At 42.0% G+C, this 27,662-nt stretch overlaps 1 protein-coding gene across 5 annotated transcripts in view; it reads right to left on the bottom strand.

Annotated features, from left to right (window-relative positions):
* Window positions 1-27,662, bottom strand: part of PITPNM2 (phosphatidylinositol transfer protein membrane associated 2) — a 225,591-nt gene that overhangs the window by 192,639 nt on the left and 5,290 nt on the right. For all 5 annotated transcript variants that reach the window (XM_073313000.2, XM_073313003.2, XM_073313006.2 and 2 more), the window contains exon 2: window positions 11,432-11,531. The gene's annotated coding sequence lies outside the window, so the exon portion shown is untranslated. The remainder of the gene's footprint in view (window positions 1-11,431; window positions 11,532-27,662) is intronic.

The following is a 27,662-nucleotide window of genomic DNA, read 5'->3' as shown; positions in this document are numbered from 1 at the left end:
AGCTCCAAGTGGCTGCCCTACATATCTCTACTATAGGCACGTCTCTCACAGATGCAGCTGAAGTAGCTTGCCTCCTGGTGAAATGAGCCTTTGCTCTTTTTTGGGGGATGAGGGGTGGGGAACTAGGTGGTAACAAAAGGTAATACAACCCAAGATCCATTTTGAAAGTCTCTGCACCATATAGGTTCACCTCTTGATCACTCTGCTATGAAACAAATATTTAGGTATCTTTCTACTGTCCTTTGCTCTTTGCAAATAGAAGGCCAAAGCCTTCCGAATGTTCAGAGAACATGCATATCCCACGTGTGGAATACAGATAGGGGCCATCACTCGAAAAAGAAATTAATCCATCTGAAAGTTTCCATGCACTACAATAAAGTACATTTTTTTTTGTAAAGACTTATTTATAGAAGGTATAAGTCAACTTAATTGGCAAAAGTACCACTTGATTTAGCTTAGCTCTCAACAAGCCCTCCTCAGTAGGATTTTGTATTTGTATGCAACAGATGTTAGGATCAGGGCTGATTCAAGAAAATTTGGCAGGTTCTGCAGAGCCGTTCATTTCAATCCAAAGCTGCAGAACCAAATAGTCAGTGTGCTATATGTTTCCACTCACCTGCCTCAATCCCCTCTTTTATAACAGATGGAGGATGGGGGGGTATTTCACAGACCAGGGAAGTCAATAGGTAGCATGTCCAGAACTGATGTGGGTATTTGTGGAGGGGCATATAGGGTTATTGGCTGGATGCTTTCCATTGAACAGAAGGAGGGGGCAATTATGACAGGCTGGCCTATGGGGCAGATACCCTAATCCCCTGCACAGCTCTCGCCTGGCATGAACCCACTCACCCCCCAAGTCAAGTGGCAAGAGCCCAGAAAACATCATGCTGCCATTTCAACATGTCCCTGGTGCACCGCATGACTTGAGGCCACTGTTGGCTGCAGGTTTAGCAAAAATGTCTGAGACTTGTTTCTCTTAGAATATGATTACTTTTAAAAAAATATGAAAAAAGATGTACTGCTACATTCTACAGCAACGGTCCCAGGCACTGCAGCTTATACTACCTGGTATGTTTTTTCATTGGTATAATTTAGTTGATATTGAGACAGAGGGAACCTCTTATGGAAATAGGTATGGAGGGTTTGGGATTTTTTTTCCCCATTTATAAAAAGGGAATGATTCCGAGAACACAATCAAGTGGAATAAGTTCCCTAAATTATATAAAATTTGCTGACACGGTCGCATGCGCAAACACCATACTCATTTCGCAATGATCACATATTTGCTAAAAGTGTGTTTCTAGATGTTTAGGGAAACAGATTTATGTCTAATGCCAACTGTAAAGGTCATGTTTTTATAATCTTCTGTACAATAAGAGTTAGGGACAGGGCCAAACCAAAACCCTGGGTCCAGACACCTCAGAACTTGGGACAAGTCTCGATCCAGACAAAAAAGCTTTTCATCTTGGCCTTTATCTCTACTCACAGCCATGGTGACGACCTAGGGTTAAGTGTAGCCGTCTAGCAAGACAAAGGGTAATGCACTGAGTACGCCAGGAAATGAAGTACAAATCCCACCAAAACAAAGCGAGCATAAATCTAAACCAGGATTGTATGCAGCCTGTGGTAACCCTGCATCATACTACTGCTTTCTGCTTTCCCACCTTCTGAACTTCTTGGCATCCTGTTTGGAGAACAGGTCTTTGTCCTTGAATAAAAACTGCTAAAGACAGCACGAAGAGCACAAGCACTTCAGTGTTCATTGTACTACAGGTGGCCCCTCCAGTACAATCAGAACGCTGGATTAACAGTCTGTTCATTTTGTTCCAACACAACTCGTGCTTTCAGGAGTTTAGTCACATGAGGTAGTAGTGCCCTTTACTCCTATGGACTTGACTGGGAGCCAGCGGCCCTCAGCAACTCACAGCACTGGGCTCTGTATTCACAGTAAAATGACTGGTGTACAGTCAATTTTAAAGTTACCTCAACTGCCCACACAGTGAGGATGCACCACCCTGATTCCCAGGAAGTTTAGATGTCTCCCAAGCCCTGCCCCATTGAATAAAACAATACATCTATCTCATGCCTCCACACCCTTCTGCCAAATTTTAACTCCCACTTGAATCCAAGGAAAGGAGGGGGTGTAATCATTGATTCAAGATGGCAGATAAGTCAAGAGTAGGAATGTAACAATGGGCTAGGGATTTAAGAGAAATGCCACATAAGTCTGCCTCCACAGGTGGGGGGAAACAGCCATGAGTAAAGGGGAAGTGGTTGAAAATACATCTGAGGGAAGATCTCAGGGCAAAAAGTCGTTAAAGGGCTGAGAGAGAGATCTTACAATCAATGCTTGAACTCTGTTGATAACTCTCACAATTTTATCACAAGTCTTGTAACATCTGGCATTTTTCTTAAGAGGCTTAGCTCCTGGAGTCATGTTATTACACTGCATAACGATCTCAGCTTTCATGTTAAAATGTTGTTTCTTGTCCTCATGGTTGCTGAGAAAACCTTGAAAAAAAATGAGATACCTAAAACTCATACACCAAAAAGGCAAATAAAAAAAATAATTTACTCTTTTCAAAATTCCCATCATCTTTTGGGGCCAGACTCATGATTTTTCAATGCTTGGGGTTGGGAATATTCTGAGAGAGGGCAGGTATCCGTTGAAGGACAGTACTTTGGCCACTATTTTTAAACCAAAAAAACCCACCCAAAGGCTTATTAATGTTTCAATAAATGTATCAGAGCAGCATTCTACCAGTGCCATTCTGTTTTCTTCAGCAGTAATCCAATGCTTATAACTCTTAGTCTATCTACGTTTGAATCTGCTATGATTTTAATTAATGCACCATTTCACATGGACACGATGTGACAAACCTACTGAGCAAAATTCAGATCTGTTTTAACTTCTCTATGGTCAAAAGTGTTACATCAGGGGGCTCTCTGTCCACAAGACCTATAAATTCATTGCAAACACCATCACAGTGAATGCTACAGCTAAAGAATTTATGGGCACTTTAAGCATCCTCTTTTTTTTGAAATAGGCAAGGGCAAATTTTTCAAAAGTGACTCAAGGCTCGTAAGACACTTTTGAAAATTTTGCCCTTTGTCTAATTTGATGCCATATAACATCGTCCAGCCACCCCAGAAGAAAGACAGGAGGCAATGATGTGGTATACTTGCCACAACTTTATTTTCTTGACATATCTGGGAGTGCCCAGCAACAAATTGTACAGTACAGGTCATCTCCCTTCCCCTAATGATTTCCACAAAACCCCAGCCTGGCCCCAGCCATCTGGTTGCTGGGACCCCATCGTCCCCGCCTTATAGGAGGTATAAGGGGCTAGAAAAGGAGGGGGTCAATTCTTTGCTGTACCAGATGGAGTCCCAACCCCCGACCCTTCCTCAAGCTAGAAAAAAGGGGTGGTATTTTCATATATAAAATGGATATGAAAAAAGCCTGCAAACTAAATGCCTTGTCTATCCTTGGTCCTACTGGAGCAAATGAGCCCATGCACAGGAGCAGAGATTAGAACAGTAGAAACACTCAAGATTAGGTTCTAGAACCTATCATCCTCACTAAGAGCTCCCTCCCACCATAAAGGAGTACACATTTTCCATTTGGAGTTAAGGAAGCTAACAAAATAAGTATGAAAATTAAAGTGGGGTGGGGAGAGAAAACAGACCATAAGAACATTAGAACAGCCATACTGGGTCAGACCAGTGGTCCATTTAGCCGTGTATATCCTCTCTTCCAACAATGGCCAGTGCTAGATGCATCCCTTGTCGTCCAGTTCCAGCTTCTGGCAGTTTTTTCACTGTTTATACTAGTCAATGGCACTTTCTGTAGTGCTCTACCAAAATGCTGAAAAGCCTGCCCGCTTGAATTCCCTTACAGTGCATGCACTCACATACACAGAAGGAAACACTGGCCCCTAAATCAGCACGGTATTTCTTTTGCAATCCAGTTGCTTTGCATGCTCGGAGAATTATTTCACCAAAAATGTGAAAACCATTTTCTTCATCATGGAGAATTACTTGTATGTCCAGGAATACTCACCTTGAAATGAATAATCTGCTGTTGTGCAAGAGGTCAAGAACGCTTTAAAAAAAGAAGTTGCTAACTAGATCTTGACCAGATATAGCTGTTGCCATCTAAAGTGCCAAGAACCCACAGCTTAATGAGTTCCCAATTACACAGCTACCCTATACAACAAAAATCAGCATTTCAAGAGCCGAATTGAACCCGTACTCTGAAATTTAATCAGTTACGACAGGCCTCACTTTTTCTAAAGATTTCTTCTCCTAAATATTGCCAATAGGTTCTGAACCAAAATAATCACTTTATGAATTAGTGGCACAATTTTCAGAAGTGCTGGGTATCTACAACTCCCTCAAAAGGAGCTGGGAGACGCTAATGACCAGCAACTCTTAAATGTCCATAGTACTTGTCCCAGTTTTCAATTTATGCTAAGCCTGCAAATACAGGAGGTTGTTTTGCTGGGTTTTTATTTTTGGTTGGGGAGACGGGGAGATTTAAGACAACTGTTATTTACATTTCTGTAGTGTTCAGTATTGTTTTTTGCCTTCAGTATTATCTATGCCTTCTCATTTCCACAGCAGGACAAAATTCTGGAAACAGGGCAAGTGGAAGCTATTGTGTCTTTGATTTCTAACCTGGTATACTTCAGCCACAACAGTTCTAGAAGGCAGTAGGGAAAAGGAAAACTTGGCATCTCAATAATAGACACAGTCTCTTCTCTAAAACGTGGTTCAAGATTACATGTCTCAGAATGTTGTTTCTTAAGAAAGAGGGATAACAGAATAAATTGCTCTACTGGGTCTTTCAACATGCAAAATGTAAACCTGTTGTAGGGGATACAACCCAGTTGACTTCCATGTACATGACTAGTTCTAAATTTGTCCCTTTAAAGTGGATATGCTCTGAACTGATTAACCTTTCGCTGGTGTCACTTGTGACACCTCCAGACTGCAAGTGCATGTTACACCCTTCCCTTCTGAAAGGGTCCTATCTAATTTCATAGATATGGAACCAAAACTGGTCATATAGAATTTAATAAAAAAATCAGATCCCTTTTATCCTGTCCCAGGGAAATCATTCTCTATAGGTCTTTTCCTTAAGGGTTTGCTCATCAGGTCTTACTTTTAAAGAAACTGGGCCAAATCATCCCTGCTGTAACTTTAGTGACGTCAATGGAGTTACAGCAGGGATAAAACTGGGCCATTATTTTTATGTCCATGAATTATGTGCCCACTAAGAACAAAATCAGGTTAAGTAAGTATCCAAAACCTGCCCTGCAGACACAAAATTAACGTCTATATGTAGAATGTATTTTCACCAAATCTATTTCCTGCTACACTTTTAGAGCTATATAAATTTTATGTCAAATTTGACTTCTCTAGCACTGAGCTACAATGCAAGATTCAAGTGACAAATGGCATTCACACTTTATATCCTGTTTTGATAAAGAAAAGCACCAAGAAAAATCTTTGCAGTTTTATTTAAAGACCTTTTCCCGGTAAATATCTAATAAAAGCAACAACAACAACAAACAGTGACACGAAATTGCTAGTAATTGTTAGTTACTCTAAAGAGATGAGGTAAGTGAAGTAATATCTTTTATGGGATCAACTTCTGCTGGTAGAAAAGAAGAGCTCGGTGTAGCTCAAAAGCGTGTACCTTCCACCACCAGAAGTTGGTCCCATAAAAGATATTACCTGACCTACCTTGCCTTTTTCATATCCTGGGACCAACACAGAGAAACTTGCAGTGCTGTAGCCAACATTAACATCACACGGCATATCAGCCAGTAATAAAGCCCCAATAGCCTTGTTGTGATCCCTTGTCTCTTAGTAAATCCTAACAGGATTAAATATAAATATCTAAACTAACAACATGAAATAGTAGTTTAAAGACCAACAATATTCTGTTGTGAATACTTATTACCAGAAAGTTTCAAACACCGACACAGAAGGGGGAGACAAAAAACAGGCAGATAGATGAAACAGGCATTTACTTCGATAACAAAAACAAATAAATCATGGCTCAGCACAAGAGAGTTTACATCTACTAGTAAAAACCAGCACAAGTTTTCAAAACACAAAATAGTACAGCTCTTACATAATGCATTCCCCCTGCACCCTCTACCCTAATCCCCTCAGCATTAGATATTGCTCACTACCTAAGGCAGGGTACTGGACTAAATGAACCACAGGATGTGTCATACCTGATAAGACCTATAACCAAAATTTTCCAAAACTCCATATTCAAAGGTCTGACTGACACACATTAATGCTTTTGAGTAAATTTACTCATGTGTTAGTGCCACTATGGGCATGGTTAGAGTTACTCACATACACAAATATTTGCAGAATTATGTCCTTATGCTCTCAAGGATAAATAGCTTACTTTTCAGAAGCATCCATAAATGCCAGTGAGGTCAGCAGGAGCTGCAGATGTTCATAACCTTTGGAAAATCAGGTCACTTTTCTTCAGCCTACCTTAGAATATTTCTGGCCTCATGTCCCTAGACGAAGCTCTTGTCAGAAAGGAATGGTCTTATTTGGGACGGTCTTTTTTCCATTGTTTTCCCATAATAATTATACTTTTCCCACAACAACCCAGAAGAGTTCAATTTAATTTCCGCCCCGCAGCCTTGGAATCAAAATAACTGTAGCTGGAAAACGTGCGACCTCCCCAAGCCTTTATTTACAATATCACAAACCACAAGGGAAGGATCAGGCCAAGTTTTCCAGCTGGAATGGGAATGGCAAAAGAGAGCATGCTCTAGTTTTTGCAACTGCGATATTTTACACATTAAGGAGGGGATGAAATGAATCTGTGGAAAGGGTGAAATCAGAGGCCCCAATCCTGTAATCAGATCCCCACAGGTATATCTTTATGACCACTGAGTCCCACTGAAACCAGTACGGCTTTGTGTGTGCAGATCTGATTGCAAAACTGGGGCCTGGCATGCTTTTTGGGAGGGGTTGTTTGTTGGCTTTGTTATTGTTATCTGTAAAAGAGAGGTGCAGATGTCTGTTTTCATGTTCTTAAATGTTTGATAGTAATGAGTTCTATAATTACCTCACCCTCAAAACACAAGTAGACAAAGGTGCAAAAAAATTAAAATAAAATAAAATAAAATAATTTAAAAAATGAAGAATACAACCATCCCTAAACAAAATTAACAGAACCTTAGCCAAAAATTAACAAATGAGAGAGAGACAAGCACACAGATGAAGAAAGTTCACATCTATAGGGAGTTACACCAGTAACAGGAAACTACTGTCAGTTGATGTTGCGGTTAGAACCACACCAGTGTCGTCAGCTCTTTCCTCCCCGTTACACTGGGTGTCCAAACAGCTCATCACGCCTAGTGCTTTTACTGCGACAATGAAATGGGGGGGAAAAGTTAAACACACTCTTATTTCCACTAGAGATTCAAAAACATCAGTGCAGGCTGAAGTCATAGTCTTTTAAAGAGAGGCACCCTGTACCCGATTGCCCACCTCTGCTGAGAGCTAATACCATACCCAATTCAATTTGCTCATAATCCACTTCCCTTACCACAAGTTATCCACACTCATGTCTCTCCTATTACCGACTCCTTTCTCCTCTCCCGTCACTGTAACTCAACAGCTGCCGTGCTAACACGCACCACTTTAAACGCTTTTAAAATTGCAGTTCTCTCCTATCTTGCTCAGCTGCATCTCCACACAGAGTCCAGTTCTCTGTCTTTTGGAGAGTGGCTGTCACCCAGCTCTCTGAAGTGTTATCACCTTGATCTAACTCTCCTCGTAAAATGGCTTGCGATACTTCATATCAAAGATTCTACATAAAAACAGATTGTGTTGTATTGATCCATTCATCTGCCTTTAGAGTCATCTTCTAAAGGGGCCTACATCTCATGCTATGGGTGATGCTCAGACCACTTTCCTCAGACCACATAACTGTAAGACTCTTGCTTAGTACAACATATGCCAAGGGTTAGATTCAGCCCTGGTTTACTCCCACATAGAGGCCCAGGGCTCTACAGGGGAAAGCTTGCTGCAGGGTTGGTTCAGGCAACCCAACTCAGCTGTGTCCACCTGCCTTACTGGGGGCTTAGGGCAACAGTGCAGCCCAAAGAAGTGGTGGTGCAGGCTGGAAAAGGGGGCACAACCAGGATATATGGGGAAGAGCCAATTCAGGTGTAATTTATACTTCCCTTTGCGGGGTGGTTCTATGCATTGTTGTTTTAAGACATGTGAATTGCCCAGAGGGGGCACAGCTTCTCCAGAGTACGAGAGCCCTGCCTCCAATTAGCCATTCCTGCCCTCCCTCATACCTCACTCCTGCTGCCCCTCCCCACATAACCCCCGACTCCTGGTCTGTCACCCCTCCACACTCCCTTCCTGTACACCAGCTCCCAACTGCCCTCCCACCCAACAGAGGTATAGGCAGAGACTAACTGACATGAGTATGAGGGAGGGGAACATTCTCGTTTCCTCCCCTCTGAGGCTCAGGGAAGGGTGGAAGGGCAATGAGGAAATTCTGTCCCTCAGAACAGGTAGGAGCAAGGGAGCAGGGGGGACCGGTTAGGCTGCTAGTGCAACAGGCACTCCGTACCAGCAACCTCTGTCTCCTAGCACGGGTGCTGCCTCCCAGCCTGCACACCCACAGGGTGGAGGCACCACACATGGACACTCAGCCTGCACACCCACAGGGTGGAGGCACCACACATGGACACTCAGCCTGCACACCCACAGGGCCAGCTCTGTTCTTGTGAATCAAGCCCAGTTCTTATATTTTAATTATAATGCCCCCATGGATGTGGGATATGGTTTCTCTCAGGTGCCGACCCTGTAAGGTGCTCAGGGCAGTGGGGGGTGGAAGATCCTCAGCACCTCAGAGGAGCAGCCTTAAGGGAGCTCCCTCTTCCCCCCACCCCCTCACATTATTTGCTCTGTTTGGCAGTCTGGTCACAAGTCCCTCAGGGACTGAATAACAGAATCTGGCACAGGGACAGTGGTAGAGCACAGTAGGAAAATTACCCAGCGCCTGCATCCAACTGCTCCTACTTCTGGCCAATGCCATTTAGACCTTTGTTTTCATGAGTGCTGCATTCACCATCATTTTAAAGCCAATTTTATTCCCTTACGTACTTACCCTGCCGAGCCATAGATATTCCTCACTCCTTGCAGCTTCCTAGCGACCCACACTGTGCAGCTTCATTTTGCTGCGTGTAAAGGTAGCATTTCCTTGCTCTCTAAGTAACTGACGACCAATTTTGTGTCTGTTTTACAGAGAAACACTCAAGCCTCTTGATACATTAATCTCTTCAGGTGAGTGAAAGGCATGGGGCTAAGCCCACAGGGCAAAGCTAACCCTGAAAATAGGATGACACTGCATTTGCCTTCCTTTGCTTGTCACTAGTTTACAGAGCACATTCTCCTCCATTACACAGCTCAGAGGTGAGCAAAGGAGCAGAAACTAGGACATAAAGCACCTTAAACCCATGGGAAGTGAGAGCAGAGCCTGCTCCTGCCGTTCCTCCAAGCAAGTGGAGGCCCTTCAATGCCTCCACCACACAGAGGAGGCTCAGGGGAGGCTCTTCTCAGGGCCCTGTGGATAGGAGTGAAAATTTGTGCTGCTAAGAGCATTAACCTTGCTGTTAAGCTGCTAACAGTAGTATTTACACCCAGAGAGACCCATCCATGGTTCCTACTGCACGGCTGCAGTAGGGAGGGATACTCCAATGGCAGCATGGCTCCCCCAGGAGAGAAGCTATGTCCCAAAGAGGCTCAAGCCGTCTGCAAGGTTAGGAACAGTTACCATACCAGTATCTGGGCCCCACAGACTTTCTGGGGAGTATCAGGAGGAGATGCTCCAAGGTGAATGCTGCTCAATTTCCTGGGCTCTCTGTCCCTCTCCCATGGGTTTTATGCCAGTACAATACTAAGGGTACCACGTGGCCCTTTGTCTTCAGCGACTTCTGCTTGAGGCACCCAAGTGCTAGTTCAAGGCCAGATTACGCTTTCACTCACAACTGTGAACATTCAGAATAACTACAGTGCCTTGAGGGTGTGAATCCAGAATCACTGAAAGCAACTTGTACTTCTCAGCCTTGGTGCTCTCACAGCTATACTTGTCCACCCTGTGCCTGCTTCCAGTTGCTCTTGAATTGAAGGTCAGCAGCCCCGAATTTTAGTATATAACAGCAGAATGCAAGATTGCAGCACCCTAGACATCATTCCAAAGGGAAACATTGACTAGAGATAAAAGTTAAACCATTGTTGGTACAAATTTTAATGGGGCTTGGGGAAATGGGGTAAGGGAAGTGGGAAAATACAACAGATTCAAGCAGAACAGTCATGAATAGTCAAAAGGGTATGCTGAGGCCACACCTACTTTCAAGTAAATTAGCTGCAGAACACCTGTACATTTGCTAGTTCCATAGGCAGTTTCAGAAATATGAGTCAGGACAGTAAAACTAACATGAAGGACATTTAATGAAAATCACCAAATATTTAAAACAAACATTAAAGGAATACACCACAAGGTTAAATCACAATGTAATTGCAATGTACTATGTCATTACAAAAGAAAAAAACGTCGCTTGTTACCTTTAATTATCCTAACAGAAAAAGAATTCCAACTTCTCACCATTTGTGCTGTTTGTTTTGGGGTGGGGGTGGGGAGGAATTGCAATTTCTGTCCACTTGGAAAATGAACATAAGCCTGTCAATTTCTACTTGCTTTCTGGATTACTTGCACTAACACAATATTACAGTATTCAGGTTCCAAACACTGCCTGGTGTAAATTAAAAACAAAATACTTATATTCACTGATTTTTTAAAAGAAGAAGAAAAATGAATACATTTGTATGAGTGGTTTTGGGGTTTTTTGTTTGTTTGTTTCTTTGTTTTTTAAATATATTAGGTCTAAATTTGGGGAGTAACCTATTTGGTAGTCCCTAAGGTGCCACAAGTACTCCTTTTCTTTTTGCGAATACAGACTAACACGGCTGTTACTCTGAAACCTATTTGGTAGCATCCCTTTAGTGAACCCACTTTACAAACCTAAGAGAGCTCTGGGTGTTGACTGAACAGAAACAAAAGCACAGGTACACTCAGCAAAAGTTTTCTTCAAAAGGAGGACAATTATAACCAGAAAATACACACAAGTTAACTCAGCACAGGACAACCTACTCCTGTGACCCTAAGCATGGAGTCTGACCTTCCCAAAGGCTACCCAAGCAGCCACTCTTTGAACTTCCATTGTATAGCCCTTCCACTGAGGAACCTGAGCTGAGGCTAACCACTTGTTCCCCAGAGATGGTTGCCATTCCCCACAGTAGTGTATGAATAATTTTTTTTTTAATAGAAAGAGAACTGAAATTCAATGGAACTGTCAGAACATACCTTATGTATGAAATCTCTCTGGATACTTCTGAATGCAGCAGGGAGTCAACGCAGCATTGCTGACGTAGGATGTCACTGTTGGTCCACATATGTCAACATCCTAGAGAAAATAAAAAACATGTACTTAACGACCATGCCGCTGGGAAATTAACAGCAAGAGTGAAGTTATGGCATGCTAATAGCTCCTGTACAAACAACATGAAGCTATAACCTTTTATAATTGTACATCATAGTTCTCTGCAGACATCCCTCCAGTATGTTAGAAATTCAATACATGATAGTAGGCGGTAACAAGCACCTTAGGGATTTCAGCTCATTCGAAGCCATGAGTCATCGTAATCTCTAACTCATGGAAATTTAAAGTAAGAAAAAAAATTATTGCACTGACCACTACCACATGCTCTCTTTGCATAACATAATCATAATCCCCCATGCAAGGTTACTAGTTCACGCAGGGTGCTGAATGATGTAAGATATTTAGCGTGGATGTTGCTGAAGAAAAAATTCACATAGCAGCAGTCTACTAAACAGCTCCCCTGAGATGAGGCAGGACCCGTTGCTTTAGGAGTGGGAAGAGAGCTGGAATTGTCTTTATAGAAGCTATTCGCTTCCATAGGCAGGGGAGGAGTAAGGAAAAATAGCACCTCCCAGTACTACTGCAGAGAGATGGTTCTTTCCCCCTAGTATTGCAAGAGGAGCAGCACAGTGAAAGGGGAGAGGGCTGGGCTACCAGGGGAAGTGAGAGTTTTCAGTGCCTCAAGCCAGGTAGATGTCGGCTCCCCTCCTGTACTGGGGCAGAGATGGGGAATTTATATCTGAGACACCACCCCTTCCACCTCCCTGCCCCCGCCTGTGGTTACTGGTATCCTGGCCCCGCAGGCTGCCTTTGCCCGGAGAGCTGAGAGATCTACAAGGAACATAATAGAACAATTATATCCTAAGTAGCTCATGGAGTTTAATAATGGCAAGTGGCCTATTACCTTTTTAAAGAGATTCCTTTGGGTGGACTCTCGCATTGCTTTTAACTACTGTAGATCATTTTTAATGCATTCTTTTAAAGTGCCTGATCAGTACATCAGGTCACACACACACACAACCCTCCCCAGTCCCACCAACCCTCACTCCACTTGCTTCTTGCCCCTTTCCCACATTAGAGTAAAGCTCCTCTATGTCTCTTCAAAGCCCTACAAAACTTTGGCCTCATCCACACCTCTGCTCCTGACTCCTTCCTTAATCCCTTTCTCCCAGAGGCAGCCAGCACAGACCCTGACAAAGGCTCCCAGCAGTGGGCAGTCCAGAGAGGGGAGGGAAGACAGCAATGACACCAGGCATCTGCATGCATCTGCCTTTGCCACCTGCATGCATCTGCCTTTGCCACCTGCATGCATCTGCCTTTGCCACCTGCATGCATCTGCCTTTGCCACCTGCATGCATCTGCCTTTGCCACCTGCATGCATCTGCCTTTGCCACAAGGCCAACAGCCAGCCAACACCATCTCAGAGGTGGGTGTGGTGATGAGGTGGCATAGCCAGGCATGCCAAGGGAGTGGTGATGCACCAATTCAATGCATCCACACGGCAGCCCCCATTAACTGGCCTCCTGTTAAAGCTGCCTTATCTCAGCAGAACCTCCGGGGGGCAGTGGAAACATCATCCCTTTGAGCTTGGGAGGTGTCCAACTATCCTTTCTGGCACTGGGAGCTGTAACTTGTGCCAGCGCAGGTGATCCTGGCCCCTATCCTGGACTCTACGCCCCTGCGTTACATAGCAGGAGAAAAACACTTCATGGCAGCACAAGCGTTTCCCCAGCACACACACTCACAGCAGAGATACATGGGCAGCCTCAACCCCTCCTTTCCCCCCTTCACCCTCCCCCACAAAGAAACCTCCTGTAGATCAAGCATAAAGTAAAACCTATCCTGGCAGGAGCTACCTTGGAACACACGCCTACCAGAACAGACTACACACATGCACAGCAACTCTGGGACTGGAACATGGATTATGAGCCAGAAGGCAGGACATACCGAGCCAGGCGTGGAATCACTACACTGTGCACTATTTAGCTGACCCTGCCATGGTTAATAGGATTGATTTATACCTTACCAAAATAGATTTTAATTGCAGTTTACTCTTGTACCTTCATACAAAGCTTGCACGGGTCACAGTCACACTGGAGAAAGAGCAAGCATGAGCAATGTTTCAGGTCCATTAGTTTCAGAGTCGTCACAGACAGCAAACAGCCAGACAGCTTAAAATATATTTAGTCCTCAAATGCTTATTAACTTCATCTGCCGATTCACAGCTCAGCCAATCGCATGGAGCCCAAACACCACTTCTGCTTTCCCAGCACAGATAAAAACGCTACAACAGTTCGACAGAAAGTTATTTAACCTATATACAAACCTTTGGTATTGTGACTATTATTAATGGATGCAATTTGACTTAGAAATTGAACTGCAACTCTGGCGACATGGCATAGTGATCAGACAACAGGAACAACAGTCAGGCAGTCCCAAACGCTAACCCTGGTGCCAACAAAGAAACATCTATTGATAGATTTCAGCTTCAGGCTTGCAAGAATCTGATACCAGACAAAAGTCAACAGGAATTACCTCCTACCCTCATCTAGGAGGCTTGATTTAAATTAAAAGTGATTTAAATAAGCAAGCAGGAAACCTTGATTTAAATCATTTTAATTTTGTTTTGCGTTTGTATATGGTCCAAAAGAAAAGTTTGTCCTGCTTGGCTGTCATGACCATTCAAATAAGTTGATTTGCAATGCAAATATAGCCTTTACACTAAATGTTGGTACTAATCAACATTTTTGCTAATCAAGTTTACACTGTATCTACACACATTTTATTTAAGGAATTATGTAGCTTAACATACATTTGTTCAGATTCTTAATTTTTACATTTTTTATCATGTTAAAAAATGTGTCATTCACCATTTTCTATTTACATGACTAGATGGTAATTTTTTTTACTCATGATTTCTTTCTCACTTGCATTAGGATGAAAATTTGAATTCAATTAAAAATGCACAAAAGCAGCGTTTTAAACTAGTTTTTATGAGTTAAATAAAACTACCTTAAATATGCTAGTTACATAAAAAACATTTATCAAATTATGCCTTGCATTTTAAACTAACCGATTTATTAAATAAAGGAAATATCATTTGCAGTTAGTGAACTGACTAACTTGTTTCTGGTCACCATGAGCCAGATTTTCAAAAGTGTTTAAGTGCCTGAAGGTGCAGCTAGGCTCCTAGTGGAATTTTCAAAAAGTGTCTAAATAGATTACGTGGCTAACTCCCATGGGAATCAATCACTTTTTGAAAATCCTATTAGGTGCCTCTCTGCCTAAATACCATTGAAAACCTGTTGCCATGTCCTTCACATTTTTAGAATTAGTAGACCTCATTCTCTCCCACCTGTTTTTTTATTCATAGATTGGATAAGGAAAATGAGCATTCCTGCTTTTTCAACTCCCTATCAGCTTCTCAAGTTTGAATTAACTAGTCTGCATGAAGAAAATATTCTCTCTGCACCTGCTAACTAAAATGAAACCAAAAGAAATTAAGGCAAAAGCTTTTCTGTACAAAAGAAAAGTACTTACATTGGAAAAATTTAAATACCAGCATTCCTTCCATTGTAAAGACTAAAAACAACAGAGATACTTACTTCATACAGTTTCAGAGTAGAGCCGTGTTAGTCTGTATTCGCAAAAAGAAAAGGAGTACTTGTGGCACCTTAGAGACTAACAAATTTATCTGAGCATAAGCTTTCGTAAGCTTTTCGTGAATGAATCCGATGAAGTGAGCTGTAGCTCATGAAAGCTTATGCTCAAATAAATTGGTTAGTCTCTAAGGTGCCACAAGTACTCCTTTTCTTTTTACTTAATACAGTACAGGACATTGTGACATAGCTTGAATTGTCCTCAAAAGTTAAAGATTCCCACACCCCTTTAATCTATATATAATTTAAAAAAGGAGCACCCTTTAATTCATTACATTTTGCAGAAGGGTGCTGCAATTTTTTGAAAAATTTAAACAATTAGTAGATTATATTAAGTTTAGACCTTTACATAGCTTGTGATAATTTCAAATTTAATTTTAAACATGTTTATTTTTTAAAAGATAAATGTATTTAATTTAAAAAACCCAAGTTCAATAAGAAAATGATTGTTATTTTAAATAAAAAAGAAAGCATCAACTTTTATCCACTGCATCTTCATTATAAAGACATACCATGATAGTGTCTTCTTAAACACATGGATCTAAATTCATTCTTGCTGCAACCATGAAGGCTTTAGTGGAGTTGCACCAGGGAGACATTTGGGTCAAGGTGGCTCACACCAGAAAAAACACATAAATGCTAATACATGATAGCATATTTACTGACCACCAATTAGGAGTCTGATCCAGAGAGGTACTGAGCAATCCCAACTCTCTCAGACTTCCATGGGAGTTGGGATTGCTCAGCACCTCTTAAGATTCTCCCTCGCACGCACACACACGTGCACACACACACACACAAAATTAGGTTCAAAAGCATCATGATACCATGCAGAACATGATCAAAGCAGCCGTAGCTATTAGTAGATAGATTCAGATGTAAATACATTTTGCAGTTAGGATGAGGTGCCACCCAGCAGGTGGTGAGTTGCTCATTTTTAGCACAAACGTTGAAAACGCTGCACTACACTAATAGAACTGGCATTTATCTTTCCATGGAAAGAGACTAATTATAACATTCTTTTGGCTGGCTTCTGAAGGCCTGTCTACTTAACTGATGTGTTGTGCTGCACTTCTCAGTTGTTCCCCCTAAGAGATATCGTAAGTGTCACACACAAGTACCTTTTTATTGGGGAATGGGTGGAGTTCCCACTGTGAACAGAACAAATACAACAGGGTATACTAGTGGCTCTGAACCTTTCCAGACTACTGTACCCCTTTCAGGAGCCTGATTTGTCTTGCGTACCCCCAAGTTTCACCTCACTTTAATACTACTTCCTTACAAAATCAGACATAAAAATACAAAAAAGTGTCACAGCACACTGCTACTGGAAAATTGCTGACTTTCTCATTTTTACCATATAATTATACAATAAATCGATTGGAATATAAATATTGCACTTACATTTCAGTGTATAGTATATAGAGCAGTATAAACAAGTCAGTCTGTATGAAATTTTAGTTTGTACTGACTTTACTAGTGCATTTTATGTAGCCTGTTGAAAAACTAGGCAAATATCTAGATGAGCTGATGTACCTCCGGAAGACCTCTACATACCCCTGGTTGACAGCCACTGGGGTATACCATGGACCAAATATTTATTTGGATTATGGTAGCGCTTACAGTCCCAAGCCAAAATCAGGGCCAAATGTAGTACAGACATACAACAAGAGACATAGTCCCTGCCCCAAGGAGCTTACAATTTAAATAGAGAAGACAAAGGGTGGGAGGGGAAACAGAAGCACAAAGAGGGGAAGTGACTCACCATGGTCAGGCAACAGATGACTGGCACAACCAAAGACTCCCAATTTCCATTCTAGTGCCTTATGTACAACACAACACTGCATCCCAAGTTTGGTCCCCACCTGACATTTGGCTTTATCATTAGTTTAAACAAATATAACAATACACCATAAGCCTCAGCCTTGTCCCTATGCTTGGCCATTCCTACGGTTTCCCTGCAGAAGCCTCTGTGCCCTAGTTCCCTGTGCCTAGAAGGGTACTTTCACCTTCTTTTAACCAGAGTTAACAAACCACACCTGCCACAATCAGTCAGTAGCTTTACGCAGGACTCTAGCATGTGATAACAGGGAGGGTCAACAGAAGAACACTGCCACACTGCTACTGAGAAAGGAGTGGGGAAGAGAGGAAAAAAGATCCTTGTTCTGTTTCTGCATCCCCATAAGAGTGGGCACAGTGCAATTTTCCAAGGGTAAATGAAATAGTTCCAAACAGCGCAGTTGTTATAGCCCAGTCTAATGATTTTGTACAATCTATAATAATATGTTACATCCTCATAGAGGTCAGCTGCTGCCCAATACTGTACATGCACAATTTGCAAGCAACATTCTCTGGCTGGGCATTCACAGTAGTTGCCTACCCTGAAATCAAAGGGTTTTTCCCTGTCTTATCAGACCTTTAATCGGTCCTAACAGGCCATATCCGGCTATAACTAGTTAAGCTGCTGCCAGCACTTTGGCTTTTTGTTTAAAGAAAAGGAATAAATAAATCCAAAACCAAAAAGCACCTTGTATTCAGATAAAACAGACAGCAGAACATGCCGGGGAACACGTGCAGTTAATAACAAGAAAGCTAAATGTGGCAATAAATGCAGAAATAATAGAAGGTGCACAGAAAGGGATGTTCCCAGCTCTTCCCTCCCCTCACTTGCATCTGGATCCTTTACTGTGCTGCAGTTACACATTTTAAGTAACAGAGAGATGCTTCTGGTTTCACCCACAAAGGACCTGAGCCAAGAGAAAATATATACAGGCTTCAGGAAAATGCTAGGTCTGAGAGGCTGAAGGTACTGGTTGGGCTGCAGGCTGATCCATCCAATGGAAAGGATGTGATGCTGCACAAGGCATAAAGGGAAAGGGGGATGGGGTAGAGAATGACAAAGCAGCTCGGGGAAGGGAAGAGGAGTTCACTGAGCCGCACACCTCACTTCACTGCAAAGCAACCCCATATGCTGGACCTCTGCACCCAACTACAGCTATTGAGCCCAAGAGTGTTACTCCACACCTGGGGATGGAGTAACACCCTGTATGTGGCCCTCAGAGAGGTAATACAAGTGGGCCCCCCAAGGCTCATGTGGTAAATTTGTTTACACAGTTAGGAGGATGAAGGTCTCTCTCTTCTTGGTGGAGTAAGATTATTCAGACTCACCCCACCCCCACCCAGGCAGGGATCCTCAGCCTACCATCCTCGCATGGAGTTTCCCCATCACTTTGTTTGGGAAAGGAAGCAGCTGTGTGAGGGTGAGGAGAGCTCTCTCCTTGGCCGAGCACCAGGGCAGAGATGTCATCCAGGGACAGCTCTTTGGACTATGCAGTGCCTACAATGACATTCATCATTCACATGGCATTTTCATTCTCAAAGCTCCTTGCAAACAGTAACCAGCCCAGTACCCTAGCAAGGTAGGCAAGTGGTTATCCCATTTTACTTATGGGAAAATGGAGGCCAAAAAGTTAGCGATGGGCCCAAGGTCAGTGATGGAGTCTGCATCAGAGCAAGGATCAGAACTCAGCAGTTCCTGTCTTCCAGACCTGTACTCAAAGCACTGTTCCAGGCCTCTCATAAAATTAATGGCAGAGAGCCAAACTTGTGCTAGACTGCACGGAGACAGACTAAAGATGCCATATCTATATCCCATTGACTTCAGCAATACTCAGCACCTCAAAGGAGGAGGCCCCACATACATCCTGACTTAACTCCCCTGGTCCTTGTGTTCTCATTACAGCAGGGAGAACTTGTATTTAATATTATGAGAGTCTGCTGTAAGCTGCAGCCAGTCTGTTCAGAACCCCACCTTCCAAAATGGACGATGGCCTTTGGGCCCCTCTGTTGCCATGCCCCTACTAGAACAATAGTAACTGTTCCACACAGGCCTAGTGAGGCAGCCAGTTACAGTCTCAGACTCTGGGGAGGATCTGCCATAGCTCCTAAATTAACATTAGACAGTTACCACAAAAGGGTGGAAAAAATCCTCCCAAGTGGAAGCATCCTCAATGGGGGTCACAGACACTGAGATTCTGAAGGGCCAAGCAATTGAAGAAGCTGCTTTCTGCTGGATAAGGGCTCCGGATTTGTTCTCACTGAGGGAACCTCATGTTTTATATATGAAAATGTTACTGCCCTTAGTACACATTTCTAAAAGGTTTGCTCTGGCTGATACATGCAGCTTCCTTTTAGGAAGGCTTTTTTACTTTTAAAATTTATTTTAATCTGCTGATTTTTAACTACTTTCTGATCACTCTCTCTAGCTGGGTATGTTTAACGCAAAGAACTCCTCAACAGCTCCAGTCTCTGCCCCTTTCCAAATACACGTGGCAATTAAAGCAGAAGTGGTAACTACTGCACAACATTTCAGTTGAAATGAGAAGTCTCAAAAAAAGAAAAAAGAAAAACCCACAACAACATCTGATCAGGACCTGACAGAGAGGAAATAAAGACTGTCTGGGTTTAAATAATATGCTTAAAGAGAGAATACAGAGAGCTTTTCCATCATGTTCTACAAATGAACTGTAGTCTCTCTGTATAGATGAAACCCACAATCCATAATAATATTCAGGCTTTCACCTTTATTCTCTGTTTTATCAGAGCTCATCTACTGATCACCCATGAGCTCCATGGAATAGCCTTAACATTTCAGTGTCAACACAGAAGTGCTCTGGTAATGATTGAAAATATTTACATATTGCCTCATTGATTGGTTCTTTTGACCATCTGGCTAGTCTGCATTTTAAAAGGGTTTTAAAAATACAGTATATATTATTTTTTAAGTGGATTCTTGCACACTGTTTAGATCAAGGTAGAGCATCACACATGAATCCATCCCTGCTGCAATTCTTAATCCTAAATATTTAAGACTGAAAATTTACAAATTTCATCCCGACTTTAGCTGAAATAATAATTTACTTATTTTCTTAACTGAAAATGAGTGCTCAACACCTAACAGAATGAACAAATATGCCAGTTCAGCAACGATGTCTCATTTTTAATGAGGCAAATGGTGTCATCTTTTGGACAACCGATGAGTCAAATGGAAACACATCTTTTAGGTTTGGCATAATTTGCTAGCTTTCATTATTTTACAGATTAAGAAATATTTTATAGAAAGGTTTTCTTCAAGATGCAATAGCTTGTAGTAGCTTAAGAACATTGGGCCCCAGTGCTGTCATTTGTATTACAATAGCATCTAGAGGCCCCAACTGAAAGGTAAGTCCCTTTGTGCTAGGCACTGTACAAATACATAACGAGAGACAGTCCATACCCAAAAGAGCTCACAATCTAAACAAACAAGACAAAGGAAGCATTACCCCCATTTTACAGCTGGGGGACGGGAGCACAGAGAAATCAAAAATTAAAACCTAAAAATAAAACAAATGCTACTGCCCTGAGCTACAGTAACTTTGTTATGATTAAGTTAAGTCGGCTTTCCAGTGTACTGTACAGTGCTTTGGATTTCCCTTCCCTCGTTGCTCCTATCTTTCCTTAGACCCCCATAAACTCAGAGATGTTGAGCTTATGCTTTTCATGCAGGATTAGTAGTGAGCTCAGCTACATTTCTCCCCTCTCCTAGATATAGTAGTAGCATATGGCCACAATTTAGGAGCCAGTCCCGCTGGCCTTCAGTGGTAGAGACCCCAAGTGACTTAAGTATGAACAGACTTAGGAAGCTGGCTTTAAATTGGATTTATCCCTGAATGCAAACAGCTTTGGTAGGATTTACATCAGAGTTTTAATCATATAAAAAAGCTAAATGTTTTGCTGCTGAAATCTTTGCTAGAAGAGCTTTAAATATTTACTCCAGCTATAGCTAGTCAGATTAACATATGTTGGCAGAAGGAATGTATTGCCAATTCAGCAACTGATTCTGGAGAAAAGGCATCTCACCCATTCCCCCCCCTCCCCAAGTTAGTGGTTTAACTTCACGCTGGTATTCAGTTACATAATCTACTGTACAACTCTGATCTTCAGTAGTCTATGAAAAATAAGTAAGTGCAATGTTAACATCTGCCTTACAGATACTACAGTAAAGGGTGTTAAATAACAACCTGACTAGAGTACACTGAGGGGGAAAAAAAATGAATGGACCTAGTTCATGCCCATCTACAAATAAAGTTTTTAAGAGTTTAACTCATTTATATTAGGTTTCATGGAGCGTTTCATAATAATATAACCAAATTATGCACAAAAGTTTAACAATTACAAGTTTACTGCAAGATCTCTTTCAAGTACTTAGTGGGAATACTAAAATGCAGTTCTCCTCTGAGAAGCAGCTGTAAAACGGACACCAGGGATTCCAAGTTTATCCTCTTGGTGACTTCAGTTTAAAACAGAAGATGCATATTCTAACTGCTGGTGCTGCAAACTCAACTTGAGGTCTAAAAGTCAAGGTCTGCCTCAGATCATCAGCAGTAAAAAAACTGCTAACGCAACTTAGATGAAAACGTTATTGATGATGCGCAAGATAAAAGATATTCCTGCCTGCTCTTTAAGCTCCGCACTGCTAGCAGGGAATCAAAACAGGGTTTTGTCACTAAAGCTATCAGGTATGGCTCAAAGACACGCAGATTGCAGACATTGTGAGTAGGTACTAGTAAAACTGTGCTCATTTTATTACAGCCATGTTTCGTACTATAAAAAACACTGACACAGGTCATTTTCATACTATTCCCGCAGGGTGTGTGTTAGGAAAGGTGGCCCCATTTTGAAAATCAAAAACCAAATTTGAAACTCTCCACAGCTTTTCTCTGAAGAAGAGCCTGCAACACAGAACAAGTCCAGTGCTTATATGGGGCACATTCTGCTCTCAGTTACATTTCTGCAGCCCTACCAAAATCAACAGGGTTGTATGGTTGTAACAGAGGGAGGGACTTGGCCTCACCAAGGCTTGGGGGGAGGGGAGGGAATTCCATTACTGCCAGTGAGGTAAGTATGCTCAAATAAATTTGCTAGTCTCTAAGGTGCCACAAGTACTCCTTTTCTTTTAACAATTGACAGTATCATCCCCTAATGCAGAGAAACCAGCAGAAGGAAGCTGATTCCACAGGAAATTCTTACTGTTCACTGAGGACAGACAGGGGTCCCCCTCCATAAACTTACAGGCATCCTGACACACATGCTGGACACAGGCTAGTTGCAGTGCTTCTATCCAGTGCTTCTATTCAGTTCCACATAGGGTGACCAGACAGCAAGTGTGAAAAATCAGGATGGGGGTGGAGGGTAATAGGCGCCTATATAAGACAAAACCCCAAATATCAGGACTGTCCCTATAAAATCAGGACATCTGGTCACCCTAGTTCCACAGTACTTCCCATGGACTCCCCACTGGCAGCTGCTGGAAATTCCCCTCCAGGGCATATCACATCATGCAGCATAAGAGGATGCTGATGATGTCAACGTTATCTTATGCAAGAGAATCTCCATGGGGGTGGGGGAAGAGACAAATGCCCTCACCATCTATAGAGCTCAAGCCCTTTGACAGGCCTACAGAAGAGCCTTCCATAGGGTCAAGGGAAAGGAGAAGCATGTAACAGAACTGGTGCATCTCTGTGGTAAAGTCCACTGTGTATGGCGATTAACTCAGAATGGGAAGCAATGTACGAGAGTAAAACATTTTAAGCAGTTTTCCTCACAGATTTGCAAAAATAATCAGCACTGTTAAAGATCAGCCCCTAATTCAATGTGGCTTTTTCCCCTCCAAGCAGTGATGATGTATTTCCAGTGCTCTGGTTCAAATAATATCATTATATGAATCTCTGGTCAAGTAGCCTGTCAAATAGAGCTAGCAAAGTATGCAGAGAGTCAAAAACTCATCCTGTTACGCTAAACAAACAAACAAACTGATAAAATACACATGAGGCTAGAACAGAGGCTTGCTACATAGGAGCTGCTGCCAAAAGGTTAATGCTTCAATTAGGCTTGCCCTAATATGCATTTCTACCTGGCAATTATTGTGTGTTAAATAAATTCTGTCCTTGAAAAGCCCATTTAGGGGAGTTTACAGAAGAGATGGTGAGCTTTAAGAGTCATTCTGGGTTCACAAAACAGATAGGACACATTGTAGCCATGCTAAATGTATATTTGGGAACCATTCCTCAAAGTGTTACTTTACAGTGGACACAATTAAAAACAAAACAAGTGTTTAACTTCTTCAATAGTTAAATTAGCTGCAGTATTTCATAGTCTAAGTAGGGGAAAAACAGCAGTAAATTCAAATACCGTTTTCAAACCTTTGTAAATGTGGCATCTAACACACACAAAACCCCTCAAAAACCCACACACCATGGTGCCTACTGTGCTTCTGTTCATATCATTTATTTAGGTGGGACTACACAATGCACAGGATAGGGGCCCAAATGAGTGATCTGTCAGAACGGCTCAACAGAAAAATAGTCTCAGCTTGGTTACATGGGAATATTCATGAGAGTTAGTGTGGACCAAAAGATAGGGCACTGGCTTAGGAGATAGGAGACCTGGGTTCTTTCCCTGGCTCTTTGGCTGCCTCACTGTGTGACTTGGACAAATGACTTTACACTTCGGTGCTTCAGTGTAAAGATCTGTAAAATGGAGATGATATTTCAACCTCCTTTGCAAAGAGCTTTGAGATAGTCAGACAAAGGGCGTTATAGAAGAGGTAAGGGTTATCTAGAGAGAGATAAGCCCTCTGTTTTTCCCACAGCATTTTAAATTCATGTTTTCAGAGGTATACACAGTTATTTAGACATTAAACTATCTCTGCCCTTGTTTCTCACACTTTAATTCACTTTATTTGCTACTAGAGAGGGGGCCAGCAACAAAGTTTGGGTATGTTCAGACTAGAACACTACGAGCCTGATGCCAGGTTGAGAGGGAAGTGTTTCCAGCTGCAGAGTCTGGCCAGGAAATATTGAAAAGAAATTAGGATCCATATTTCCATCATGCAGGGGGAAAAACCGACTCAGTGAAAGGGAAAATTTAACAGCTTGGAAACGCCTACAATTGGTTTTGAACCTGAGATACTGCAAGAAGATGTAAATATTTGGATTTCAATTTCATCTGACATGATAAACAAAAAACCATGTTCTATTTCCTTTAAAGAAAAGTGGCAGGGTGAAGAACAACACCACTGAAGTAAGTAAACCACCCACATAGAGAAAAATCATTCTATATTGTTCCTTTTCCCTAAAAGAAGACCTCTTAGATTACCTAAAACTATTGAGCTTTAAAAAAAAAATCACAACAGAAATTCACACCCCATTTTGTGCCTTTTTGTGACAGAAGGCAAAAAAGAAAAATTGTAATCTATTAATTCCCAACTCCTCGTGACTTTGTTGGAACCAGGAGTGGACCCGGAGCGTAAACTCACATACAAGGGCACAATGGTATTCTTTACCTCTTCGGAGATGGCAACAGCCCTGCCAGCTTTCCCAAGAAGTCATAATTCATAGACTTCAATTCAAAATGAGCAGACAGAAGAGTGACTCACTGAGCCCTAAACAGGTTTCAGAATAGCAGCCGTGTTAGTCTGTATTCACAAAAAGAAAAGGAGTACTTGTGGCACCTTAGAGACTAACCTAAACCAGATTCCTGATGACTAACCAATTCAGGACACATTGTGTAAGCTGAAGAGTAGTGACCCACAGCTGTACTATAAAACCTGCAATCCTCCCATATCCTTTTAAAGCACTTAAATAGAATTAAATCCTTATGATACTTCCAACATCTTGCAAGGACCTGACTCTTCCTATACATCCTGGGATAACAACGCCTATCTAGTGGCTCTCGACAGTGAAGTGCTCGGGTATGTCAAGGTCCTTCATATGCTTGTGCTGTTACACATGCCCACTTTCTAAGCAGGGCACTACACAATTAGAAGAGAATGCCTTTTGAGGACACGGTTGTATGGGTTAAATCAGATAATTTGCTTGAACTAGTAGCTAAGGATTAGTTATGTAAGCACCAGCAATCCAAACAAATTATAGTCAGCTTTTCTATCCATCAAATTAGTTGCACTCACCATGACAAATTAAAAACTTTAAACCATTAACTCACTATTGTCTTTTATAACCTCTCCAGACGGTACGAGAATGCTGAAGTGGGCTTTAGCCCAGGAAAGCTTATGCTCAAATAAATCTGTTAGTCTCTAAAGTGCCACAAGTACTCCTTGTTCTTTCTGCTGATACAGACAAACACGGCTACCACTCCGATTGCTACAGCACACCATTTAGGACATTAGCCAATTCTCTGCCCTTTTCCCCTGGTCACCTAGGCTTATAAACTGGCTATAAAAGTTCACTCCAAGCAGGAATCTGATGTACATGGTCTCAGCTAGGGAGCTAAGCTGCTAAGTCACTCTGGTGGGGGAAGAGTTAGTGGTGAATCACCATTGCTTATCTTATTCAAGGTCTCTCTCCAAGCTGCCTAAGTGCTGTTCCTTCCCTGTGCGCATAACAGTTATAAAGTCTCCTGTTAGTTTCATGGCCCTCGCTGAGCACAGCTGTCTAAACACCATGCAAGACCAAATGGAATCTGTGTAACTCTTCCAAAACTATCCAGGATACCCAACTCCTTACATTTTTCTCATTGGTGGGCATTTCACTGTTCACCAGGTTGAGGATTCCTGATCTTATAGTCTTGTCAGACACATCTGAGCAAAACATTTTGGCTGCTGCATCAAAGCTGGAATAAAGTCCAGAAGCAGTTCATTTGGAACCCCTGAGCTGCAACTGAGTTGGGAAGAGATACAAAAACTGAAGTCCTAATGACACATGGTCATTAAAAGATCCTACTGCTCTTCTATAAGAGCCCGGGTAACCCTGGCCTGCTGCTCATATTCCAACTCAGACAATTACATTCTACCCACAGTCTTGTTGGCTAAAATATTCTTTGTCAATTCCTGTCCTCAACTGTTTTGTTCCTGCACACTCTCAGGTGGCAACTGCAACTTAATGGCAGAGGAAGTAATACTCATGCATCCTGTTCTGAACATAAAGAGTATTGTGCAGTGGTTAGTCAACATTCATCAAATCCCTCAGGATCCTTAGATGAAAAGGCACCATATACCAGCAATGCCAGCTCTTACTGTTACACAGCATCCCTCCCTGCTCTCCTTTATGAAGATCTACAGATACCAGGATTCAGTAGCGCATTAGCCACTGGGCCAACGGGGCCCATGCTCAGGCAACCCAGCCAACTGGGGGACCCCAGAAAAATGGGTGTCCCTGTGCCCCGACCCACTCCGCCCACCAGGCACTCCAGCCGGTAAGCTGGGTCAGGGGGCTTGACCTGCTCCACCCAGCACTCCTGCCGGGGAGTGGGTCAGAGCGCATGGATTTCCTCAGGTATTCCCAAGTACTCTCCAGGGGTTGTTTGAGTTCTAAGATTATTGGATTCTTCCTACTTTTCATTGATGGAGCTTGCACACACATTTTCAAGCTCAGTTACCTTTTTCTCTGTGGCACATCCTCCACTATTTATCCTCTGACAAGGAAAATCCTTCCATGTTCCTCTCTGGGCAAAATCTGTCATTGTGCAGAGGGTGATCACAAGGGCTCCAAACCATTTAACCCTGTAGCCCTTTGTACCCCACAGAATGGAAAGGAGATTTGACTCTTGACACCTGTAGATCTTAGGTGACGCACCAGAAGCCAGGATCATCTATGATAAGACCTGGTGTATTTTCACACTGTTTCCCAGTTCCCTCAGTGCAACTCACTGAAGAGGCGCTATTCAGATAGTTACACGTATTAACCTCATTGCCCATGTTACTGATACTTTATAAGTAGAATTTTCAGGAGCTCTTTGCACTGACTTAACACCCCTATTGGGTAAAACTCCCAATAACTTTAAAGGGAGCCGAGCAAGGCTGATGCAAAGTATTTTTGAAAATCCCACCTTACGTTATTAAAATTTTAATAATTTTCCAAAAATTTATCGTTCACTATTTATGTTGTTTGTTTACAATTGGCACCACACTTAACTTGGACACTGAAACTGAACTAGCTAGAGACACTTTAGATTTATAGAAAGTTTCAATTTCAGATTCTCCTGCCCTAGTGCAATGTTGTTGTATTTGGATTCGCAACATTGCCTGGGAAAAGTTATAAACAAATGTGGTTTAATTTTATTCTCTCCACCCCAGCCCTCCTCAGTTTCACAACTACATTTCTATTCATATTGGGATTTGCAAAACCCTTGTTTGTTTACAAAACCTGAAATATGGGCCTGAAAAACACTCACTAATTTTTTGGTTTTTTTAAATAGAAACACTGATTGCTCTCCTTCTCTATACAAATCAGCTTCAAAATTAATTAGAAGAGGAAAAATTCAGAAATTAGAGAAAACGGTTAATTTAGGACTATTCAAATAAGAAAAATGCATTTTTGATAGAAAACTTAAAAGGGAAATGTTAAAAGGAAAAGTGACAGGTTAAGAAATATTTCCCAGTGGATTGTACTGGTCCTAGAACACATTATTGTATTCTCACAAATTCACAGTAATGAGTCAT

This window comes from Lepidochelys kempii, chromosome 15, assembly GCF_965140285.1.
Source record: "Lepidochelys kempii isolate rLepKem1 chromosome 15, rLepKem1.hap1, whole genome shotgun sequence".
NCBI classification, from domain to species: domain Eukaryota; kingdom Metazoa; phylum Chordata; order Testudines; family Cheloniidae; genus Lepidochelys; species Lepidochelys kempii.
The sequence above is the reverse complement of the archived record's forward strand: the minus strand, read 5'-3'. Positions and strand labels throughout refer to the sequence as shown.